We start from the raw sequence: 19756 nt of genomic DNA on the forward strand, positions 1-19756 counted from the left end.
GCTACTTATTTTTTATTGAAGTATAATTGATTTACAAAGTTCTAATTTCTGCTCTCCAACAAAGTGATGCAGTTTATATACATATGTGTGTATATACAGTATGCTCTGCTGTGCTGTGCTTAGTCACTCAGTCGTGTTCGACTCTTTGCAACCCCATGGGCCTGCCAGGCTCCTCTGTCCATGGGGATTCTCCAGGCAAGAATACTGGAGTGGGTTGTCATGCCCTCCTCCCGGGAATCTCCCCAACCCTGGGATCGAACTCAGGTCTCCCGCACTGGAGGTGGATTCTTTACTATCTGAACCACCAGGGAAGCCCAAGAATACTGAAATGAGTAGCCTATCCCTTCTCCAGGGGATCTTCCTGACTCAGGAATCGAAGCAGAGTCTCCTGCATTACAGGCAGATTCTTTACCAGCTGAGCTACCAGGGAAGCCCATATATATGTATATTCTTTTTTAAATATTCTTTTCCATTATGGGTTATCATAGGATATCAAGTATAGTTCTTTGTGCTATACAGGAGGACCTTGTTGTTTATCCATTCTATAAATAAAAGCTTACACCTACTAACCCGAACTTCTACTCCATTCCTCCTCCCCCCTCATCCCCTTGGCAACCACAAATCTGTTCTCTACATGTGTGATTCTGTTTCTGTTTCATAGGTAGGTTCGTGTGTCTCATATTTCAGATTCCCCATGTAAGTGATATTATATGATATTTGCCTTTCTCTTTCTGACTTACTTTACTTATATGATAATCTCAAGTTGTATTCTTACTACTTATTATTTGATTGTTCAAATATTTTCTTGCCATCTCACCAGAAGGTGGATATAATTAGCCCCTTCTCCAAATGGTAAACCTAGAACTTGGAGAGGACAGGTACCCTGCCCCAAGATGACCCAGCAAGTCAGAGAAAAAGCCAAGAATGAAAGCAGTGTTCCTATCCGGGCATCCTGCCACTATCCTAGGCATGAGTAGCTTCCAGATGGAGCTGAGATCAAACCGCATATCTTGAGTCATCAAATCTGGTTGATTCTGAGGCTGCATTGTTGTTCTGATGACCAGGTAGATAAGCCTTGAATGGCAGGAGAAAAAATGTACTGAATGGGTGGTTCCCCAGCCTACCTTCCTACTCCTCAAGACGTTGCTATGTGGTGTCTCTGACGATGGCTATGAGTCAGCCTGACGCAGGAAGATGATGGAGTCACTGTTATTGTGTGCTTGGCTGCTGCTTTTGCACTTCAGCATTCCTACCTGGTGTGGTACATTTTTGTCATTCCACAGCAGTCTGCTGTGCACATGACCCCTCAGTAGCCCAGACCCATCTATTTACATCAGCTGTCCAGCTGCCAGCCTCCTCACCTCCCTGTCTGCCAGAGGGGACTAGATGAAATCTGTGTTAGGACTGCCTTTCGGGGATGTAACTGGGATATCCACAGAGTTCTAGATTCTGTGTTCGAAGTGTAAGGTCCCTGGAACTCCACCTCTATGCCTTGGGGGAGAAGGAAGCTTTCACAAAAGATTTTTCTAGGCACTGACTCCTGGCCGGATGAGAGCTGGTTTCTTGGTATTTCTATCCTATTGTGTCATTTCTAGGAAAGAAGCTCTAGCCAAATGATTTTTCAAGGGATTTGATATACCTTCTGAAAATACCATGCAAATCAAATAACGACCAGCCTAACCATTCTTTCTTTGAAATATCCTATAAAACCTTCCCAGGTAGGTTTTTTTCTTTTTTTGCACAAGGTCAGCACTCACAGCACTAATGTGGGACTTGTGACTGATGAGGTGGAGCTTCTGCTTAGTTAAGTAACAGTCTTTCCTTAATTTTATTCAGATCATTTCAGTGCAACCAGTGTGTACGTGTGTGTGTGTGCTCGCGCACGTGCACGCATGCACATATATACCCACCCTTCCAAAACAATGTAAATAACACATCAGGTCCCTTGTCCAGGGCCTTCCTGACTCAGGAGGATGCTGTGAACAACAGCTCTCAATTGAGGTCCACCTGGTCCCAGAGATTTGGGACCAGACAGCTGGACCTATGACAGCTCTGTTTGTTCCTTTTCCCCTTCCCTGTCCTTGTTATTACTAAACTGTTTTCAACAAGGCTCATTTCCTCCAGAATGCAACTCAGCATCCTGGAGAAGACTGAGGCCACTCTTGTAGCAGGAAGCTGCCCTAGATTTGGGCAGTAACCAGTAGAACTTGATACTGACGCCAGAGTGTAAAAATAAACACCTCCTACAGTGCTGTCTTAATCCATTGGCATCAGAGTTGCTATTATTAACCCATAGGCCTCACAGGCAGCTGTGATGGGCAGACAACAGCCTGGCCGGACCTATCCTGCCAACTTGGAATCAGACTGTTTCTTTCCTACATCTACTGGAATCTGATCTGGGGCCCCTGGAGAAGCACCATCAGTCTGGGAGCATGCCCCACAACAGGTAACCCTAGAGATGGATTAGTATCTTTGGTTTGGGAGAGCCTTAGGTTCCTAGGGCCGGCCGGTGAGTCTAGAGTGTAATGGGCACAGGCTTACTGATTCAGTCCTAGTGGAAGGGAGGGGGAAAAAATGACTCTTTTCAGTTCCTTTGGCTCTTTTGAAGAGGTTTTGCCCTGCCAGTTCCCTGGATCTGGAGCCTTTAGGTTTTCTGGGAAATTGGGAAAGGAAAGAGAGAGGTAAGGTCTCCATTGGTCATCTGACAAAGCTCTAATAATAATAGTAACCATGGCTGAGCGCTTACCTTGTGTCAGGTACTTACGTGTAATATCTTATTCAATTCTCCCTCAAGCCCTTGAGGGAAAGTATCATGACAGTTTTGCAAATGAGGAAACTGAAGTTTAGTGAAGTTGAGTAACTTCCCGAAGCCCACAGCTGGCAGGAAGAGTGTCCAATTTGAATCCAAACCTGTCAACGCCAAAATCCATGCTCTGAATCATTACAGAACCTAGGCTCCTGAATATTCTGGGCCCAGGCAAGATTCTTGCCACCTGCTTTAAAAGGTTTTAAAGTAAACATCAGTTTGCTCTCACTTTAGTCTTATAACCAAAACAAATACAGTATTGGGTATGCAGGAATGGTCTTCGCTGCTGCCTGCTAATAAGGCAGTCCCAAGCATCGGGAGCCGGTCTTGGAGACTGTCATTTCAAGTCTACTGGGAAGTAAGTCACATCTGGGAAAAGGCTTTTGACTTGACGGAGGTGTCTCAGGGGCTATGATCCCTCTGCTGAGACTGGGGTGAGACTAGAGCACAGTTTCCCGGGAAGCAAGGCTTTGATGGTTTCTAGCAGTCCTGCTGAGGGTGGAGTGTGCTTGAATGAAAATATTTCCTTGAAGGGCAGCTAGGCGTCTCTCTCCTCTTTCTCCTGCCTCCCCCACCCTGGCTCCACAACTGGCTTGTGGTAATTCAATCTAGATTCTTCTCATAGCCTACTTCACTGTGCATATGTGGCCTTTTATTTACAGCTTTCGAGAGTCTGATTGGATAGCAGCTTACCCGCCCCGCACGACTCAGTCCACTGCCTTGGGGGAGGGGAAGCCGAAAACATTCTGGCTTTGCTTCCTAGAGGCTAGAAGCCAAAAGGAGCAGCCAAAGGAAGAGCAAAGGGTCGACCACACTGAACATTGGAGCAGCATAGGGACCTTTTTGTCCCAGCTAACTTGCTTCTGCAAATATATACTTGAGCGCTATCCTCCAAGTAGAGCAGCCCACGCTGGACCTTTCAACACTCACCCCTGGTTCACTGTCTCTGTCTTGGTGGCTTCCTGCTCCTTGCTGCTCCCCTGCACCTAGCGTTAGGAGGCTCTGTCTCTCTGTCTGTTTATCCACTGCTGCATCCTCCACCCCCTCCATCTGAAGAACTCAACCTGTCAAGGTAGGAATTGACTCTCCTAATTCTCTGTAGTCCTCCCCTCTCTCCCTAACTACATCCTCAAAAGAGGTAGATTTACAGCAAGTTCTCAGTCCTTTGAGACGTGTAACTGTGGCAGTTAGAAGCCAGGCACTTGGAAGTATAGGGGTGTATGTGTGTGTGTGTGTGTCTGTTTGTGTCTTTCTCTGTGTGTGTATATCCATGTATTTATGTTGAGAGGGAAGACGTTTATTAGCACACTGCATAGGGACCTTCCCTTGGGCCCAAGGTTTTAATTTAGCTTAGTTTATAATTAGAGTTGAAAGGTACCTTAAGAAGTTATCTGATTTAGCCTCCTGCCTCCAAACAGGTGCTATGAGTTGAACTAAGAAGGGAATCAAATGATTGATCTAATGGAGAAGGACATGCACTTGCTGGCTGGATTACTGGAAGAGAATATTTTTCTAGGTGTAATCCCATTTGAGCAGAAGGAGAAACTGGAACAAAGCTGAGTTGATTATCATGGTATTTCTTTGGAATAAAGGAGAGACCCTTTACAGCTCCATGAGGATCAGTGGCTTCTAGATTATTCTTTTCTTGGGTATAATTCTTAGTGCTGCACTCTCCTCACAACTGAGCCTGAGAGGTAAAAGGCTTGGAACTTGTTGGGGGTTTCACCCCAACATATTCTGTCTGTGATTTTTGGTTCCATTAAAGGTGCCTACATATTTCCAGTTCATAAGGGAGGAGATAGACTTTTGGCCACCTGATGCGAAGAGCCAACTCATTGGAGAAGACCCTAATGCTGGGAATGATTGAAGACAAAAGGAATAGAGGGCTGCAGAGGATGAGATAGTTAGATAGCAACACTGACTCAATGGACATAAACAAATTTCGGGAGATAGTGAAGGACAGGGAAGCCTGGCATTCTGAAGTCCATGAGGTCACAAAGACTTAGGTCACATGACTTAGCAACTGAACAATAATAAGACTTGGGGGAAAGGAGATAAACCCACACCAGGTAGTCCTAGGAAAGAGCCCATTCTGTTGTACTTCAGAGTCAGGCCTCTTCTAGAGTCTATTTGATTTTGGGGGGGTGGACTTTTAGCTGAACCTTTCTGTAACATATTTGAGAAGCCAAACACAAAGCAAGCTCTATGCTTCGAAAGAAGACTGTACATTAGGGAGGCCTGATAAGGAAGCAGCTGGGTGTGTCTGGGACAGCCTTTCAGGCTAGGCCTCTTCCAGCACACACCCAGCACACTGGCTGGCCTCGCTTGGAGTCCAAAATAACTTAATGCCAGTTCAGAACAGTGGCCTCCTCAGCTCGGAGCACACAACCTGGAGGAAAGACAGACGTGCTCCTGGGCATTGGCTGCTATTCCATTTGTGGAATCGGACTCCTGACGTCACAGCCTGGTGCTCTCAGGCAGCTAATAGCCTGTTTATCCTCTCCTTGCAACTCAGCCCAGGGACTACAGGCATTATTATTACCACCAATTCTTAAATCTCCAAATTCTTTCAGCATCTCTCACACATTTCAGTGAGAAGTACTTGTCGTAGAGGAAATTCAGTGTCCATCAAGTCTCATGGCCTGTAAAGACATAGAACCTTAGTAGGCACGGGGATAATTACACAAACTGATTTTTCTGAATTCACTTAGAAAGTTATTTTCTGTACTGTGAAGTGAGTCTGCTGCTGATACAGTTAATTGACATCATTTTCCAAGCATATATGATTTGAGAGTCATGAAGTAAAAAAGGTGATTTCTCTCAGTTTTTGTTTCACTCACCATTTCCCCGATCCCGACCAACCATGCTCAGTCTTGCCTTTGCCCAGAGATTTTCAGAATTTTTTCATCTGAGCCCTAGGGTCCCCTGGAAGTGCCTTTGGGGGGCCCCTCTGAAGTGGAGAGAAGGAGTTGGAGTATATGGGGCTTTAGGCCCTCCCTGCTTCAACCAGAGTTGTTCTATGTATTGGGGCTGAAAAAGCTTGAAACCACTGCTCTGACCCTTATCTTACGTCCTGAAACATCTTTCTTGCTTCCCTAGCCCTCCACAGAGGCATGTTGCCAATGATTTTAACAAAATTATGAGCCCCTCAAGTTGAGCTCTTACCCCTAAACACCCAGCGCAGTGCTTTGTACACAGCAGAAGTGTGTGCAGTGGATACGACTTATTTGATTGATTGATTGACTCTTGAGATGATATTAATTCATGGCCTTGGGATGCTTCTCCCTCAGAGAAAAGAGTATATGGTAAATTGTGGTTTATTTTTATTCAGTATGATTTGGGCACTTCTGACCTTTCCTATTGGAATCACTCATGCAGTCTGAGGCAAAAACATGGCCAAAAGGAATTACCTAACATAGATGGTTTCTGGTGTAGAGGATACCTGACTAGGTCAGCACAGGCAAGTATTTCATGCTAATGTCCAAAGAAAAGTGTCCTGAGGTGAAAGGTAAGCAGAGCGATTGGGAAAGGCTAGGGACAGAAATGTATTCGGATCACATTGTCTTATCTGTTTTTCAGTACTGCCTTCACTGAAAGTTACCTGCCTGATAGTTCCCAAAACTACTCAGTGTCTTGAATATGGGAAATACAGATCTTTTTATTTGCTAAACTATACTTAAAACACTGTCCAAACTATTTATCTATAGCCTCCAGTATATATCTACCTATCTTTTGAAGGGGAGAAGGAGGGCTTTATTTTGTTTTAAAACAATTTACATTTTATAAAAGTTATATACATATGTATATACACATATATGTGTATATATATATAGTTTTTAAAAAGCCAAATAGTAAAAAAAAAAAAAAAAAAAGAACATTAGTGGGACAACTGGCAAAATCCTCACAATCTGCAACTTCAGATAACAATACTGTATTCAGTGTTGATTTCCTTGTTTTGGCAAATCCACCATGACTATATAAGATGGTAACATTAGGGGATGCTGGTTGAAAAGACATAGGGATACACTCCTAACTATCTTTGTTACTTTTCTAAAAATTATTCCAAAAATAAATAATTTGAGGACTTCCCTGGTGGTCCAATGGTTAAGAATCTACCTTCTAATGGAGGAGATGCAGGTGTGATTCCTGGTCAAGAAAATAAGGTTCCACATGCTGCGGGCCAGCTAAGCCCACATGCCACAGCTAAGACTTGATGCAGCCAAAAAGTTTTTTAATGATTAAGTTTAAAAAGTTTGTACACAACAATAAAAATCTTCACACAAAAAAAGCCAAATACTGCCAAATCTGAAATAATGACCATCAAAATCAATAATACCCAGCAAGAGATTATGACCCACTGAATGTTTTTTAAAAAGCCAAGGATCTATACAGATACCAAAAAAAATAAATAGGAAGGAAACAGGAAATCCTTCTCATATTGGAATGCCAGCTAATAAATGTAGGAGGAATAATAGAAAGAAAATCATCATTTTTCAACCATCACAGTAAACAACTATTAATAATTCAGGTAAATCTTCAATGGATGCTGGTATTTTTAAAGAGTAACAACAATGCATTACATTTCTATAAAATGTTTATAATTTATAGAGCATTTTCAGATAGTGTTTTGAATAGGCTACCATTCAGATCTACAGCAAGATGTTTATCTCCCCTTAGCTTCCATATCCTTTTTTTCACTTGGCAACTCCCTATAGCATAGCCTGGTCTAGGCATAAGAATGCTCAGCAGCCAATGATTATATTCAGATATGTTTTATTTTCACATCCCCTGGATCTTTCTAATAATCTCTTACTAACTGCTTATCTATGAGAATTTATCCTTTATTTAAAGCATTTTACCCATAGCTGATTTGTGTTCTGCCTCAAATGTTCTTAATATTTGAAGTTCTTGCAGTTTAAATCTATTACTTGTTGTTTTCTGTTATTCATTCATAGTATCTTGTTTCCATGTATATTTGTGATCTTTGATGAAAATTAATTTTTGCATACTCCTTAATTTTGAGAATCCTGTCGACTTAAGTTGGAGATATTTTTCTCCAAAAGTTTGGAGGAACCATCAACCCTGGATCACATGAGCTTGCTTCAAGGATCTCAGCCTAACTTGGGTTTAGCTATCCCTTGCCTTTCTAGTGGTCCAAGACTTGCCATTCTGACCACAGTAGAAACGTTTGTGCAAACCACATAAAGTCTGTCGACATACAAGATGTGACCACCAGGCTCTCACTTTGCAATCTTCACTCTAGGATCATGACTATGGAAATAAACAGTAGTGAAGTACTGACTGAAGACATGGCTGCTCAGTCATCTTTCCATCCTTAGTATGAAAATGGAAAGAAATGAGGAGTTAAGAGATATCTTGGCCTTGAAGATTTATTTACTAAGCACTTTGCTAAGGCTTAACTTTTTGGTTTTCATCTTCCTTCCTTCCTTGCCTCTTATCAATCAAATATGCTATTCTCTTACAAACAATAAATGCCAGTGAGGGTGTGGAGAAAAGGGAACCCTCTTACACTGTTGATGGGAATGTATACTGATACAGCCACTATGGAGAACAGTTTTAAAGTTCCTTAAAAAGCTAAAAATAGCACTACCATATGACCCAACAACCCCACTCCTGGGCATATACGTGGAGAAAACCGTAATTCTGAAAGATACATGCACTGCAGTGTTTATTGCAGCACTGTTTACAATAGCCAGGACCTGGAAACAGCCTAAACATCCATCAACAGAGGAATGGATAGGGGAGATGTGGTACGTTTATACAATGGAGTATTACTCTGCCATAAAAAGGAATGAAATTGTGCCATTTGCAGAGACATGGATGGACCTAGAGACTGTCATACAAAGTGAAGTTAAGTCAGAAAAACAAATACTGTAGATTAACTAATATATGTGGGATCTAGAAAAATGGTGCGGATAACCTGTTTACAAGGTAGAGATGGAGACACAGATGCAGAGAACAGACATATAGACACTAAGAGGGGGAAGGGGAGGTGGGATGAATTGGGAGATTGGGATCGACATATATACACATGTATAAAATAGATAACTAATGAAAACCTACCGTATAGCACAGGGAACTCTACTTAATGCTCTGTGGTGACCTAACTGGGAAGGAACTAAAAGAGAGGGGATACATATATATGTATAACTGATTCACTTTGCTGTACAGCAGAAACTAACACAACATTGTAAAGCAACTATACTCCAATGAAAATTTAAAAATAAATAAATGAATAAAAGAAACGATTTTAAAAGTTAAAAAAAAAAAAAGTTATTCTCAGGCTAAGCTAACCTGAAAGCTGACTTGAGTCCAACTAGCCCACTGGGCTTGCCATTCAATAGCTTTACCAAGCAAACATCAGTGGTGCCTTACTGAGTGCCAAGACTCTGGGCTCAGAATTACTTATCAAGATATAAGACAATCCCACTCTTCAAAAGTGAGCTGTCATCAAGAGATAAATAACAAAATAAAATGGCCAAGACTTGGTACTAAATGAGTTGTGTAGACAGTTGATATTGAAAAAGTTCAGAATAAAGACTTTCATGATAAAGAAAAGCTTCCAGACATGGTAGAATTTGAGCTAGATCCTTTAAAAAGAAACAAAGGCAAGGAAAATAGAGCATTCCAGATGTCTTCCCAGTGGACTGAGCCAAAATTCAGAATAAATTTGTCATCTGATGGAACATGGTTGAATAAGTGGGAAGGAACTTTGAATGCCGCATTAAGGGATTTGGATTATCCTGTAGGCAGTGGGGAGCCACTAACAACTTTTTAGTAGTAAGGTGAGGATACCAATATTGAGGCAGTACTTTGGGGAAATTATTCTTCTGTCAGTATATAGGATAGCTGGGAGGAGACAGCCAGAATGAAAGCAAGAAAACTGATTAGAAGACTGTATGATAATTCAGAGGAGGGGTGCCTGCAGGTCTGAACTCGGATGATAGAAGTAGTGACGGGAACTCGAAAGGCAGTGTGACAAGTAGTTAAGAACACGGACTTTGGAGTCAGATGGTTCTGTGTCTGGCCAGGTCAAACATTACTGACCGAGTTCCCTTTTGTTGTTGTTGTTCAGTTGCTAAGTCGTGCCCATGGACTACAGCACACCAGGCTTCCCTGTCCTTCAGCATCTCCAAGAGTTTGCTCAAATTGACCAGGTTACCTTAGGAAGGTCATTTAGTATTCCTGAGCCTCAGACTTCTCGTCCATAAAATGGAGATAATAATACTTATATTAGAGAGCTGTTATATGTATAAAATGAGACAATGTAAGTGCTTAGCATGTGGGCTTCCCGGGTGGCTCAGTGGTAAAGAATCTGCTTGCCAAGTAGGAGATGCAGGTTCAACCCCTAGGTGAGGAAGATCCCCTGGAGAAGGAAATGGTATTCCACCCCAGTATTCTCACCTGGGAAATCCCATGGACGGAGGAGCCTGGCAGGCTACAGTCTTGTTCAGTCGTTTAGTCGTGTTTGACTCTCGGACCCCATGGACTGCAGCATGCTTCCCTGTCCTTCACTATCTCCCAGAGTTTGCTCAAACTCATGTCCATTGAGTCAGTGATGCCATCCAACCATCTCATCCTCTGTCGCCCCCTTCTCCTCCTACCTTCAGTCTTTCCCAGCATCAGGGTCTTTTCCAAGGAGTCAGTCCTTCACAGCAGGTGTCCAAAGTATTGCAGTTTCAGCTTCAGCATCAGTCCTTCCAATAAACATTCAGGACTGATTTCCTTTAGGATGGACTGGTTGGATCTCCTTGCAGTCCAAGGGACTCTCAAGAGTCTTCTCCAACGCCACAGTTCAAAAGCATCAATTCTTCAGCCCTCGGCTTTCTTTATAGTCCAACTCTCACATCCATACATGACTACTGGAAAAACCATACCTTTGACTAGACGGACCTTTGTCGGCAAAGTAATGTCTCTGCTTCTTAATATGCTATGTTGGTCATAGCTTTTCTTCCAAGGAGCAAGCATCTTTTAACTTCATGGCTACAGTCACCATCTGCAGTGATTTTGGAGCCCCAAAAATAAAATCTGTCACTGTTTCCATTGTTTCCCCATCTATTTGCTATGAAGTGATGGGACCGGATGCCATGATCTTAGTTTTCTGAATGTTGAGTTTTAAGTCAGCTTTTTCACTCTCTTTCACTTTAACCAAGAGGCTCTTTAGCTCTTCTTTGCTTTCTGCCATAAGGGTGGTATCATCTGCATATCTGAGGTTATAGATATTTCTCCTGGCAATCTTGATTCCAGCTTATGCTTCATCCAGTCCAGCATTTCTCATGATGTACTCTGCATATAAGTTAAATAAGCAGGGTGACAATATACAGCCTTGATGTATTCCTGTCCCAATTTGGAACCAGTCTGTTGTTCCATGTCCAGTTCTAATTGTTGCTTCTTGTCCTGCATACAGATTTCTCAGGAGGCAGGTCAGGTGGTCTGGTATTCCCATCTCTTGAAGAATTTTCCACAGTTTGTTGTGATCTACACAGTCAAAAACTTTGGCACAATCAATAAAGCAGAAGTATATGTTTTTCTGGTCTTCTCTTGCTTATTTGATGATCCAGCGGATGTTGGCAATTTGATCTCTGGTTCCTCTTCCTTTTCTAAATCCAGCTTGAATATCTGGAAGTTCACAGTTCACATACTGTTGAAGCCTGGCTTGGAGAATTTTGAGCATTACTTTGCTAGCGTGTGAGATGCGTTCCATTGTGTGATAGTTTGAACATTCTTTGACATTGCCTTTCTTTGGGACTAGAATGAAAACCGACCTTTTCCAGTCCTGTGGCCACTGCTGAGTTTTCCAAATTTGCTGGCATATTGAGTGCAGAACTTATAGCATCATCTTTTAAGATTTGAAATAGCTCAATTTTGTATAATGGTAATTTAAAGAAAGCTAATTTGAAATAGAAAAATTAAAAAAAAATTTTTTTTGATTGGTTGATTGGTTTTTGTTTGGGGAGGGGCACACCACGCTAAGTGGAAGATCTAAGTTCCCCAACCAAAAATCTAACCCACACCCCTTGCCGTGGAAGCTCACAGTCTTAACCATTAGATCACTAGGGGAAGTCCCTCCATTTGGGGGAGTAAGAAGTACCTAATGGGGTATTGGAGATTTGATTCTGGAAGTTCAGGAAGAATGAAGATTTGGAAATCAATAGAATACTGGGAAGGGCTAAACACTTCTCAGGTTGAAAAGATTTCAGGTCTGAGCCCTGCTGTGAATCTATATTTAAATATAGGTCAGGTATTGTGATATTAAACAATGAAGAAAGAATGATCTAAGAAGAAAAACTAGGAAGCCAAAGGAAAAAGACGGTTTCAATAGGAGAGGGTGGATAAGTGTCAGGCAATTTAAATATTATGAGCTTAAAAGTTAGAACTGCTTTTAGAAAGCTCAAGTATTAATAAAAAGAAGACAGACTTCTGATTGTTTAAGAAATAATTAAGGAGAAAGAATTAACATAGTCCATCCTTCTAAGAATTTTGGTATTGAAAAAAAACAGACGAAAGAGGGTTTTGTCTGAGATCCTTGGGTTGACATGGCAGTGATGCCCTCTGTTTTCTAGTGCACCTGAGTTCCTGCCACCTCTGTGCCCACCCAGTTACTGAGCCTGTAAAGACTTCTGCCTCTGTGGTGTTAACAGCATTGTTCACTGCTGCAGCTTCTGTTTTTAACAGCTTTATTGAGACATAACGGATATCTGTTTCATCATTTACAGTATACTATTCAGTTGCTTCCCTGGTGGCTCGGATGGTAAAGAATCTGCCTGGGTCCAGTCCCTGGATTGGGAAGATCCCCTGGAGGAGGGCATGGCAACACACCAGCATAATCTGATTTTAGAACATTTGCATCATCCCCCCAAAAAATCGCATACTTGATAACAATCACTCGCCATTTTCCCTTTCCCCAAGTCCCTGGAAGCCACTCCAGTAATCTACTTTTCATCTCCATAGATTTGCCTAGTCTGGGCGTTTCATATGAAAAGGGCTTCCCTGGTGAAATGAAGTCAAACAATACATGGCCTTTAGTGTTTGGCATCTTCCACTTAGCATGTTTTCAAGGTTCATCCACATTGTAGCATGTTTCACTACATTACTTTTTATTACCAAATAATATTACATTTTATGAATACACCACATTTAATTTAATCTATTCATCTGTTAATGGATATTGGGTTGTTCCTACTTTTTGGCTATTATAAATAATGCTGCTATGAACATTCATATATAAGCTTTTGTGTGAAGATAGATACGTTTTCATTCCTTTAGGGTATATATCTAGGAGTGGACTTTCTGGGTCATATGGTAATTCTGTGTTTAATGTTTTGAGGAACTGCCACACTGGTTTTAAAGTGATTGAACTATCTATTGTACAGTCCTCCAAGCAGCATATGAGGGTTCTAATTTCTCCACATCATCAACATTTATTATTGTCTGTCTTTTTTATTTATCCTTTCTAATAGGGAAAAGTGGTATCTCATTTTACTTTTGATTTGCACTTCCCTAATAACTGATGATATTCGGTATCTTTTCTTGTGCTTATTGAGTATTTGTCTCCTTTAGAGAAATGTCTGCTCAGATCCTTTGCCCATTTTTAAATTGGGTTATATATCTTTTGTTGAGTTATAGAAGTACTTTATGTATTCTGGATAGAAGTCCCTTATCAGATATATGATTTGCAAATGTTTTCTTCCATTCGTTGAGTTGTCTCCTCCCCTTTTTTTTCTTTTCACTATCTTGATTGTGTTCTTTAAAGCACAAAAATTTTAAACTTTCATGAAGTCCAACTTATCTGTTTTTTCCTTTGTCACTTGTACTTGTGGTATCATGTCTAAGAATGCATTATGTAACTCAAGATTGTGAAGGGTTATTCCTTTTTTGCTAAGCTTTCTTTTAATATACCTCCCCCCCCACTTATGAACAGCAAGCGTCTTCTCTGTCAGCCTTTTGAGTCAGATCTGCCCACCACTTACTTTCCTTTACACTCTCACTCTTTTTGGACTACTCTAATTCAACAAGACTTTGACTCACCACCTTCTACAATCTAAACACTGCTAGTATTTTGGGAAACACAAAATAAAAAATGATACTATCTTAAGCTCTGGATATTGGGAATACAAAGATGAGTATAACTTGGACTTTGCTATCTAAAAGAGCCATTAAAGCGGATATGCAAAAAAAAGAGCATAATCATGTCAAGTAACAAGTGATTTACTTAATCAAAACCTCTCATGAACTGATATTAGTTTCCAATGAAGTTTGCATCAGTATACAATGAAATGAGGAAAATAATGACTATGTTTTTTTTAATGAAATGATGAAAATAATTGATATAAGGGTTTTTTTGTTGTTATTGTTTTAATGATCTTACTTGGCAGTATAAGAAATTGGCAGCCCGTATTGACCCCCTGGCTTCTGTGGGATTTTTTTCTTGTCTGTAAAATCAACAATCTGCAACCACAGTTCAGTAGACAAAGATCATTTCTGGCTTCAAGGTGATCAGTGTAGACTTGACGCAGGAGTTGATCTGGGCCTTGTAGGTTTTGGATAATTCCTTATAGGTTTAGTCAAGTGTAACAGGCAGGAGAATCTGAACAAAGACAGCTGAGTATAAAGAGCTTATGAAACAGGTTTGAAGGACTACATGAATGGAGGAAGGAAAGTAAGGCTGGATAGAAAGTCAGTAGACAGACAAGATGGAGGGAACTTGAAAGCCAAAGTGAGGAGTTTGAACTTGATTCTCTAGGAATTGGATACCACTAAAAGGGGCAGGAGGAGTGAATGTTGAATCTTATAAGACTTATCTTTATAAGACTTCAGGGTAATAAATCTGGCAGTACTAAGTACGAAGTAAATTGCAGGTGAGAAGACTAGTTAGGCATTGTGGTTCATAATGTGATGGCGTTTATAGTTTGTTTCTAGTCAGAAAAAAAATTTATCTTCTCATCAAAGCCTTATAGATCTTTGGCAGTAATTGATGGAAAGTAGGTGATGGTGTAGTCTGTGATGTGGTGAAGTAAGTTAAGCACTGAAGGTAAGTTAAGCTACCTGCTGTAGGCAACTGGAAACATTTCCAGAGTAAGTAGCTTTCCAGTGCACAGCTTAGCCTCACAGAAATTTAAGGGACAAAGACCCTGGGTCCAGAGCTCTAACTGCAGCTCTAAGCACTGGTGGAGATTGACTTTGCCCCTGTCTACAGCTGCTTATCCAGCCTCCTTTGAGGTCTGTTCCAGCTGGGGAAGAGGGAAGCAAAGTGATACCTTCCAACATCCCAGAGGGGACCACTCATGGCTAGTTTTATGAACAGCAGCCTCCCTCTCTCCTTTTTTCTGCTTTGTAGGATCATGGGGCCATGGTCCCTCAAACAGGTCAAGGTTGGAGATAGGTTTGGGGGGATCTTTAGCCACTTCTCTCTAACTCAGCTCATCTCAGCATAACATCAGTGAGCACTTGAGTCTCATAGGGAATAGAAGCAACAATAAAGGGCAAGAAAGGACATCTCTTCTGGATCCTGAGTGGTGGCTGACGTGGTCCTGGCCAGTAGACCTAAGCCTTCTTTTTAGGGCCTGAAAATCCAAGGGCTTGGCTGTGGAGTCCAGATAGTGGTCCATACTGGAAGGAACCCTGTGACGGCTAGTGCTTGAGGGCCAAGCCCAGCTTGAGACCATCCCTGTTTGGGGATGCCCGTGGGCGGCCCTGGCACGAACTGGCCAGAGACACACTGCTGCTCACGGGGCGCCTGGCTCCGGCTGTTGCTTCTCTACTGTTTCCTGATTCCCACAGAACTGGCCCAGAAGCTGACAAGGGTGGAGTAGGGAAGCGGTGGAGGGCTCTGTAGGGCTTCAGAAGGAACTGAGGTCTCTCTGTGGCCTGAGGGAAACCACTCCTTTCCCTTAGCCTTCCTTTCTCCAGGAAAATAGACTTCCTGCTCCCTGGCCTGACCAAATGGACACCACCTCCCCACAGGCCCAGCTGGTCCCTGCTCAGCACTAACCAAACACTGATGCAGGTGAGAGGGGGAAGGATTCTGCTCCAGCCACACCAACAGACCTTCTGAAGATCCAGGGAGCTGAACTGGACCCTGTGGTGGGAAGGGGCCTGCAGCCAACTTGATCCTAAGGCTCACTACCACTCGGTGTATAGCCTACCAATGGCCCAGTCTCTCTTTCTTTTTTTTCTGATTCAGATCCCATTTCTCTGAAGAGGCACACCCTAGATAGCCTAGTGTCAAGTCTAGGAACTCAAGTAACCGGTGTTACTGCTGGTGGAATGATGACTGGTCCCCACAGCCTCCCTCCGGGCCTGCAGGAACCCCCTCCCCGGCTGGCTGCTCCACCCTGAGGCTAGTCTGGAATCCCAGTGAAAGGAAACGGCTGGAAAACAAGGAGTCATTCAGAGTGGGTGAAAAGAGGAGGGAGAGGTTTTCTGGCTGAGATCTAAAAGGAGGGGCCTGAGGAAGGAAGGAAGCTCCCAGCCTCCTCCCAGACCTTTTCCCTGAGACTCCTAGGAATGAGAGTGGAGCCGGGCCCAGCTCACTAGGCTTCTCTTTGCCGCTGGGAGAGTTCTCGCCTTGCAGCACTGCCTGCCCTCTGTGGCTGACTCCCTTCTCTACCCTCCCCCTTCCCCAGGCTAAAGGGCCCGCAGGGACTGACAGGGAGGGAGGCTGAGCGGCTGCACTGTGGGCATGCCTGTTCCTTTCCCTTCCCCCTTCCCGGAGCAGCAACGTCACCGCAGCACCAGCGGCAGCGGCAAGGATACTGGGCTGGGATTGCGCAGCCTCCCTGCATTAGCAACGATGCCATTGTATTAGCAGAAATCAGATCTTAGGAAATCAGCCCACTTGCCCCTGTGCGGGCCTGTGGAACAGTGCCTCAGCTCCAACTGTCAAGATAGAGCTTGGTCGGAGTGCCGCGGAACAGAAATCTCGGGATTCAGCTAAGGCACCTTACAGAGGTATGGCTCAGCGGAGCTGGGGGGAGGGGCAGGACAGGGACGCTGGAATAACTGATCAGCACATTCGGGCCCCGGCTTCTGAGGATTGGCTTTGTCTTTCCGAGAGGGAGAGAGAGCGAGCGAGCAAGCGAGCAGGAGAGCAAACGTTAGACAAGCTCATCCATGCATACTTTTGGGCTGTGGTGCAGAGATGGGAAGAACAGGCTGGGGCTGATGCTATTTTGTCAAGAAGATCCCCTTCTCCCTTTCTGAGCATTTCTAATGAAGCTGCTATAGTGTGGGTCAGGAGAGAGGGAGTCAGAGCTAGACACAAAGGCTTAATGGGAAGAGACACCCATACAGCTCCTGTAAGTTTATGATGGAGACCTGCAGGGATCCACTCAGCCTTCAGGAGCAGGCACTGGGAAGGGGAAGCATCGAGCCCATCTTGTTCCTCCATGTACATACATACATGCACACAGACACACATACCACATCTTCTGGTGCTGCAGGAGCCGCGAGACTACAGATAAGGATGGAGTAAGAAAGAATGTTGACCAGGAGGCTCCACATTATAGGGAGAGAGAGGATGTTATGCCTAGGACACCTGACCTGTTATCATTGGCTTTCTTATACAGGCTTAGATTCCTAACAGGAACAGACCTAAGGATAAGTTGATACACCCAAATCCACCCTCCTGCTCTCCCCACTTCAGTCCTGTCCAAGAGAGAACCCGGACAGGAAAAGGCTTAGCAGTCCTACTGAGGCTCCCCATCAGACCTCAAGTCAAGGTCAGATTGCTGGAGAATAACAGCTGAGTATCACTATCTTCCCCTCCTTCTTCAGGAGGCCAAAAAAGAGGGAAGGGGTTCTATGATTGGCAGAAAGATGCTGATGACCAAAGACAAGGGAAACCTTTCTCTGGAGTTTAAAACTTCTTCCTGCCCAGAATTACCCAGAGTTCTATTGCTGAGAAGATAGAAAGAATTCTTTAAATTCCCCTCTCCATTGATCACCTTGGTGGAGGATTCAAAAACATACACTATTAGGAGTCAGTAGTTCCATGTTGCGCAAAATGTGATTGGGTAGGGTAATACATTGGGAAATTGTGGGAAGGTGTTAGTTCCCAGGAAGCATCTAGGAATGTGAACTATGGTGCAAGGGAAAAGGGTATTGAGGACTGTGAATGGGACAGGGAGATGTGAGCTGGAAACTGGAGCAGGAGGTAGGATTAAAGAGTGTTATTAGAGCCTGGGGCATTAATATGAAAGGGACTGTGGGTTCAGAGACTAGTAGAGTGGGTAAATACAAACTGTGTCAATGGAAACTGTGAGTCCCGGTGGCCCAGATGGTAAAGAGTCTACCTGCAATGCAGAAGACCCCCTGGAGAAGGAAATGGCAACCCACTCCAGTATTCTTGCCTGAAAATTCTATGGACAGAGAAGCCTGGCAGGCTACAGTCCATGTGGTCGCAGTCAGACACAACTGAGCCACTAACACACTCACTTTCAAGTAGAAACTAGAGTGTGAGCCTATCCAGGAAAAAGTAGGACGTGTCTGCGTTGGTAGCAGGGTAAATGCAGGGAGTTTGGGAAGAGGGTGTGACCCTGATCATTTTCTGAGAGGCAGTTGTAGTGGAAAGAATTAAGAATTGAGCAGACCTGGGTTTGCATCCATCTCAGCCATATAACTATGGCAAACTGTTTACACTTACTAAGCTTCAGTTTTCTCATCTGTAAAGTGGGGATGATTATGTCTACTTTAAAGGATTATAGTGGAATTAGAGATGCTGTATGTCAATCACCTTGAGTGTAAGTGCTCAGTAAACGATCACTAATAAATAGCATTATGATGATTGGCCAAGAGAGACTTGTTTGTGATGAGAACCAGGAAGAGGGCTCTTGTGGAAAGCTTTCTCTAATTTTAGGGATTCTGGACCTTGTAACTTTATTGACTGAGCCCACCACCTCTCTGTCCACCTGTTAGAGCTGAGTGCATTCTTCCACTTTCTTCTGGGTTCTCTATTCCCCGCCACCTCCATCTCCCATGTCTCTCCATTTCACCAGGTTACAGAAAGAGACTGGGATGCACTCTCCCATCTCACTGTTCTCTCTTCACCTTTCTTAGAGCTCATGGGCCACAGTATTAAACCTATCTTCTTATAGAACATGACACTCTCAGGGGAGAAGTCTAAGAGAAATGCTCTTAGTAAATGTGTTCTGTGGTAATTGAAATCAAGTCATATATACCATATATTCTCATTACATTCCTAACTGATGGAGAAAAAAGGTCAAAAGTTACGATTCCCGACTTCTGTCTTAATTCTGTCATTTATCCCCTGAGAGTTCTTGGGCAAGTCATTTCTTTTTTCTAGGTGTTGATTTCCTTATTTTTTTTTTTTTTAATGAAGTAATCTACCTGCTCTAGTGTGTTGTTAGGATCAATGAGATGATATATACATAAAAAGTGAAGTCACTCAGTCATGTCCGACTCTTTGCAACCCCATGGACATGAGCCTACCAGGCTCCTCAGTCCATGGAATTTTCCAGGCAAGAGTACTGGAGTGGGTTGCCATTTCCTTCTGCAGGGGATCTTCCCAACCCAGGGATCGAACCCAGGTCTCCTGCATTGCAGGCAGACACTTTACTGTGTGAACCACCAGGGAAGCTTTTGATATACATAAAAACTGCTTTGTAAAAACTGTGAAAGTATGGGGCCAAAGCATGAGTACTGAGACTTGTGAGATGCCTGTAGAACTTTACCTTAGTTGGCTGAACTAGAGTTATCTGTGGAGAAACTATTGCCAAGATTTCCCTGGTCGTGTGGCGATCAGGAAAGAATAAGACTTTCTCAGAGATACAAAAATGTAAAATAAAATGAAATCAGCCAGTGAAAGAGCTTTACATTTAAAATAGAATGCAGCACAACCTTAATATAAAAGCAAAAACTATACAACAATTATTTAAAAAAAAAAAAACATGAAAATTTCTTGGGATAGGC

The 19756-nt window shown here is 43.0% G+C and overlaps 1 protein-coding gene across 9 annotated transcripts in view; it reads left to right on the forward strand.

Annotated features, from left to right (window-relative positions):
* Positions 1-19756, forward strand: part of RUSC2 (RUN and SH3 domain containing 2) — a 61904-nt gene that overhangs the window by 23882 nt on the left and 18266 nt on the right. For 2 of the 9 annotated variants that reach the window (XM_027549587.1, XM_027549592.1), the window contains exon 1: positions 16295-16777. The exons of 4 other annotated variants lie outside the window; for them this stretch is intronic. The gene's annotated coding sequence lies outside the window, so the exon portion shown is untranslated. Of the gene's footprint in view, positions 1-2296; positions 2447-3570; positions 3879-16294; positions 16778-19756 lie in introns of those variants that run through there. 3 more of the 9 variants (XM_027549589.1, XM_027549588.1, XM_027549595.1) reach the window with 3 other exon arrangements.

The sequence above is a fragment of the Bos indicus x Bos taurus genome, chromosome 8 (genome assembly GCF_003369695.1).
Source record: "Bos indicus x Bos taurus breed Angus x Brahman F1 hybrid chromosome 8, Bos_hybrid_MaternalHap_v2.0, whole genome shotgun sequence".
NCBI lineage: Eukaryota > Metazoa > Chordata > Mammalia > Artiodactyla > Bovidae > Bos > Bos indicus x Bos taurus.